Consider the following 6,077-nt stretch of genomic DNA (forward strand, 5'->3'; position numbering starts at 1 on the left):
CGCTCCCGGCCACCGCAACCTCGACCTGCTGGGCTCTGGCGATCCTTCTGCCTCAGCCTTCCAAGTAGCCGGAATTACAGGCATGTGCTACCACGTCCTGATTTTTTTTTTATTTATTTATCGTAGAGATGAGGTCTTGCTGCCCAGGCGGGTCTCGAACCCATGGGCTCAGGCAATCCACTCACCTCAGCCTCCCAAAGATGCGGGATTACAGGCTGAGCCACCGAGCCCAGCTAATTTTTTTATTTATTGTAGAGATGAGGTCTCGCCAAGTTGCCTAGGCAGGTCTCGAACCCGTGGGCTCAGGCAATCCACTTACCTCAGCCTCCCAAAGCACAGGATTACAGGCTGAGCCACAGAGCCCGGCTTCATTTTTTGAATTCTAAACATGTGGGGTACAATTCAGGGTTAAGTGCATATGTGGTCATTGTACAGGTAAAGTTTGTACACCCTCATTGATGTTATGTGCCCCTCCCTCCCCTGGTATTGTCCCACTACTGCCAATTCCTTTCTTGTAGAATTATGATGTATGTTCAGGGTCTGCTTATGAGTGAGTACATGTAGTAGTACTCAGATCTTTGTGATAAATCACTGAGTATCATAAACTCTAAAGCCATTCAAGTTGCTGTAAAGTCCATGATTTTGTTTTTCTTTATGACTGCATAATATTCCATTATGTATATGTACCACATTTTCTTTTCTTTTCTTTTTTTTAAAGCAGGAGTTATTGAGAGGACAGGAAATCTCCCACAGTAGGAGGGGACCCAAGGGGGTTGCCTGTACCACGTTTTCTTTATCCAGTACACTTTCCATGGGCAACATGGTTGGTTCCATGTTTTTACAATTGTGAATAATGCTGCAATAAACATGTCTGTGCAGGTATCTTTTTTATAGAGCGATGTGAGTTTCTCCATATATATTCCCAGAAGAGGGATTGCTGGGTCATATGGAAGGTCGATTTTTAGATCTTTTGGGAATCACCACACTGTTTTCCAAAGAGGTTGTACTTGTTTACACTCCCACCAACAGGGATAATTTGTATTCTTTTTGAAATACATCTAAGTTGTATCAGAGGGGTCTGTTAGTAATAAACTGTTCTAATTTTTGTTTTTAAAAAAATGTCTTTAAACATTGAAAGATGGTTTTTCTGAGTACCCAATACTAGTGTGACAGTTATTTTCACTCCATATTTTGAAAAAATGGTTTCATTCTCAATGGGCTTGTTACTGGTAGCATATATGCTGACTGCTTACTTGTAATTTCTTTCTTTCTTTTTTTCTTTTTTTTGGTTATTTGAGCCAGTGAATTTCCCTTTTTGCTTAAGCAGGTTTGGATTTGGTTTTGTTCTACGTAGTTAAAAGTCTCACCTCTTTTACCAAGGACCCGCCAACATGGGCCGTGTTCGAACCAAAACCGTGAAGAAGATGACCCGGGTCATCATTGAGAAATACTACACGCGCCTGGGCAACGACTTCCACATGAACAAGTGCGTGTGTGAGGAGATTGCCATTATTCCCAGCAAGAAGCCAGCATATGTCAGGCATCTGATGAAGTGGATCCAGAGGGGCCTGGTGAGAGGCATCTCCATCAAGTGGCAGGAGAAGGAGAGAGAAAGGAGGGACAATTATGTTCTGGGGGCCTCAGCCCTGGACCAGGAGATCACTGAAGTAGATCCTGACACTAAGGAAATGCTGAAGCTTTTGGACTTTGGCAGTCTGTCCAACCTGCAGGTCACTCAGCCTACGGTGGGGATGAACTTCAAAATGCCATGTGGAACTGTTTGCGTCTTTCTGTGATGATGTAATATTTTCAATAAACCTGCCATGACAACAACAACAATGACAACAACAACAACAACACAACAAAGTCTCCCCAGCTTAACTGATTCAGTTACTTATTTTTGAATCATAAAAAATTGTGGTAGAATATGCATAACATAAATTAACCCTTGTAACCATTTTTAAGTGTACAGTTCAGTTGTGTTGAGTATATTCACTTTGTTGTACAAGAAATCTCCAGAACTTCTTCATCACGCAAAACTGAAACTCTGCACCCATTAAAGAACAATTTCCCCTTCCATCAGCTCCTGGCAACAGCCATTATACTGTTTGTTTCCATGAGTTTAACTACTCTAGATACCTCATGTAGGAAAAATATACATTCTTTGTCTTTTTATAACCAGCTATATCACCTAAGAATAATCTTCAAGGTTCATCCATGTTGTAGCATGTCAGAATTTCCTTTCCTTTTAAAGCTGAATAATACGGCATTGTGTGGGTGTACCACATTCAGGGTTTTCATTTACCCATTCATCCATCAATGGACATATGGCTTGGTTCCACTTTTTGGCTGTTGTGACCATGGACCTAATGCTGCTGTGAACATGAGTGCACAAATATCCCTCTGAAACCCTGCTTTCGATTCTATTTTTATTTTTTGGGGGAACTGCCATATTGATTTCTGTAGCAGCTGCACCATTTGACATTCTCACCAGCAGTGCACAAGGGTTCCAGTTTCTTCACATCCTCACTAATTCTTGTTATTTTCTGTTTCTTTTGATTGTCCTAATAGGTAGAAGTGATATCTCATGTGGTCAAGGTATTATCATGTTCCTGGCACTGTGTTAGTATATCACAGCAAATATACTTGCAGAACTTGAAGATTTGTGGGCATAAAAAACACATAAATACCTAATTACTGTTGTGCATATTGCTCCAAAAGAGAAGTTACAGGGACAGGGCAAGGGGTGTGACTTACTCCTAGAGAAGGATCATCTTTTTTATAAGAAAAAAAAAAAGGCATGGTAGCTTACTCTTTTGCATTCTTTTGGGATAGAGAACTTTTCACTTTCCTCCCTTAATAAGATTCTGGGGAGGTAACCTTTTAGCTGCTCAGTTTTTAGAGGCTCACAGGTTCTTCCTTAGCATACAGTAGCCTTCGGGACTGGGACTTGCCAAACGTCTTCAAAGGTCCCCAAAGAGCTCTTACTCTGGCAAATGGTTTTTCATCAATAAACAGGGCAGTACTTCCTGCCCAGAGGCCTGTTAAATTTGCATATCCCTTGCAGGGAGTCACTCCTAGCCAAATGTTGCTTGTTGGGCAGGATGTGCTGGTGATCCAAGGCCACCTGGTTTTTTGTGAGCCTTTTTGCTAATTTGCAACCAGAAGCCGGAAGTTGGAGGACCACTGGGGGTGAGGGGAAGTGGTAAATGGGGTCACAAGAGGTGGCAGGTTGTCTGCTATGTTTGAGTGCATTTTCTGTAATGTAACTACAGGAGTTTTGGTTTTTGCTTTTGTTTTTACAAAGTGGCAGTATTGGACTCAATGATCCCTTTTTGCTTGGCATTTGGTGAGATTGAGAGGAGATACCTAGGGAAGGTAGTTCAAGAAATATTTTCTTTCTGGATATAGACATATTGAATGATGTTCTCCAGGGCTACACTACCGATTATTATACTCAATTCTCAGAAAATTAGCTGCAATTCTTGGAAAATTAGCTTGCTATAATAATACAGCAGACTGGGCTCGGTTGCTTAGCCTGTAATCCCAGCACTTTGGGAGGCCAAGGCAAGTGGATTGCCTGAGCTTGCAGGTTCGAGACCAGCCCAGGCAAATTGGTGAAACCTTGTCTCTACAATAAATCAAAAATTTAGCCGGGTGTGGTAGTGCGCACCTGTAGTTTTGGTTACTTGGAAGACTGAGGTGGAAGGATCACTGGAGCCCAGCAGATCGACGCTGGGGAGGCCATGAGTGTGCCACTGCACTCTAGTCTGGGTGATGGAGTGAGACTCCAACTCACCAAAAAATAAATAAATAAAATACAGCAAAGTATACTTGTCATAGCACCTGGCAGTTAGCAAGTGGCAAAACTGTATGCTATTTTAATTATTATTTATACTTTAGATATCTTAGGCTTAACTTTCAATTAGGGACTGGTCCAAATCCAGTCTACCACCTGTTTTTGTATGTCCTGTGAAGTAGGAATGATTTTTCTTTTATTTTTTTCTTTTTTGAGTCAGAGTCTCGCTCTGTCGCCCAGGCTGGAGTGCAGTGGCATGCTCACGGCCACTGCAGCCTTGACCTGCTGGGCTCAGACAATCCTTCCGCCTCATCCTTCCAAGTAGCTGGAATTACAGGTGCGAGCCACCATGCCTGGCTAATTTTTTTGATTTATTGTAGAGAGGAGGTCTCACCAAATTGCCCAGGCTGGTCTCTAACCCCTGGTCTCAGGCAATCCTCTCGCCTTGGCCTCCTAAAGTGCTGGGATTACAGCCTTGAGCCACCGCACCAGGCCGATTTTTCTTTTTTAAATAACTGAGAAAACAATAATATTCTGTTATGTGGAAATTGTAGGAAATTCAAATTTCAGTATCCATAAATAAAACTTTATTGGAACACAGCAATGCTTGTTTGTTTATGCATTGTCTGTGACTACAGTGGCAGAGTTGAGTATTTGCAACAGAGGCCATAAAACCCACAAAGCCTCAAATATTTAGTTTCAGGTCCTTTATAGAAAAAGTTAGCCAACACTGTCACTAGATTGCCACATCTATTAGAATCCACAAGTACATACTTGTTGAATATATGTTGTATCTGTGAGGTTCATGACCATATCTGTCTTCCTCCTCCTCATCTTTCTGGAACTGAAAACAGAATGGATCTCACTCAATTCTATTGAGTTCACGGTAACGCAGATGTTCTAAGATCTTCCAGCTTTCATGGGTCATCTTCCATTAATGATTGTGTTACAGTTGTTTGAGCTCTAACCTGAGATGATCCGATAGAATCATAGTCCTGGAGCAGGCTGCCCTCCCTGGGGAATGCTTCCACCCTCCCTACGTCTGTCTCTGGGTGCCTGCTCCCAAGTCTCAGCAGGAGACTTATCTTAGCTCCAAGCCAAGCCTTTTACTGGAAGCAAGATCAGGAAAATACATCACAGAAAGGAAAATCTGGACCCTGAATCCTGGACTTCATCTATCACAGAGCTCATACGTTATCATGCACATGGGCACCCAACCGGTGAACCTCTCACTCCTGCTGCTGTGTTACGGGGTCAACCTATTTCCCATGTTAGTGGTGTTTTTGACCATCTCTCCTCCCGTCAGGACGGAGGCTTCTAACACTCACTTTGTTCCAGAGAGAAGAGAATTTTCTCCTCCCTGTCACACAGAAGCATTCTTTAGGGAGATGCATTTCTGCCCTCAACAAAGACCTTTTCAGATGAGGACTTTGCTTCCCCTTTGCTTAATTCAAAGACCTCCAAGAGTGTTCTCTCAAAACAAAATAGAAGTCTTTCCTCCTCTTCCCCTCAAATTGCTATGATGAACATAACTTCTATCTGAGGAGCAGCTGAAAACATGCTGGTTGCATTGAAATATGTGTTTGTCCCCCAGTCTGAGCCTACAAGGAGGTATAAAATATTAGAGCCTGGTTTCATGGCACAAATCAATAAATGAATGATGGGATCTACTCTCTTTGTACACATACTTGTATGTGTATGGTAAAATATAATAATTGGTATAATTTTATAATTATAGAGCATATGTATGTAGTGTATTAAGCATATATGTACTTTATGTAGCACATCATGTAGCAAAATATATTTACTATGTGTACTAAATTACCATAAACATTAAATTATTTTAAAATTTGGTACTATATTGTTAGTGGCCCATATCTGTTACTTGTGTCACAGGGGTTGAGACCCAACAATTGCTAGTCTCTGATTCAGCAATGCTGGACCTAAAAGCCAGGTGTTGATCTTCACTCTAGCTTTTCCATGCCCACATCCCGGTACCTTCCTCCAATGTTAGCCAGCTCTGGTGTTTAAAAATGATCTCCTGAGTCCCTAGGGTTGGGGGCAAGGGAGGTGAGGAGTGAGAATAGGACACGCGTGAGCATTGATCAATGACCTCCTCTTCCTGGAAAAGTCTTCCAAGTGTCAGTCCTACCGGTGGCAGGTTATTCTGGGATCCTAAGTATATGTATGATGGTGTTACTAACATCCTCCTGTGCTAAGTGGGCACAGTTGAGGAAGTGGATACCCAGGAAGTTGGAGGAAGGAAAGAGAAGCATTC

The 6,077-nt window shown here is 42.1% G+C and overlaps 1 pseudogene; it reads left to right on the forward strand.

Annotated features, from left to right (window-relative positions):
• The first annotated feature begins 1,390 nt into the window (after nucleotides 1–1,390).
• LOC103271811 lies at nucleotides 1,391–1,796 on the forward strand (annotated as a pseudogene).
• Nucleotides 1,797–6,077: the final 4,281 nt, after the last annotated feature.

This window comes from Carlito syrichta, unplaced genomic scaffold, assembly GCF_000164805.1.
Source record: "Carlito syrichta isolate Samal-C Ts95f unplaced genomic scaffold, Tarsius_syrichta-2.0.1 Scaffold311911, whole genome shotgun sequence".
In the NCBI taxonomy this organism is placed as follows: domain Eukaryota; kingdom Metazoa; phylum Chordata; class Mammalia; order Primates; family Tarsiidae; genus Carlito; species Carlito syrichta.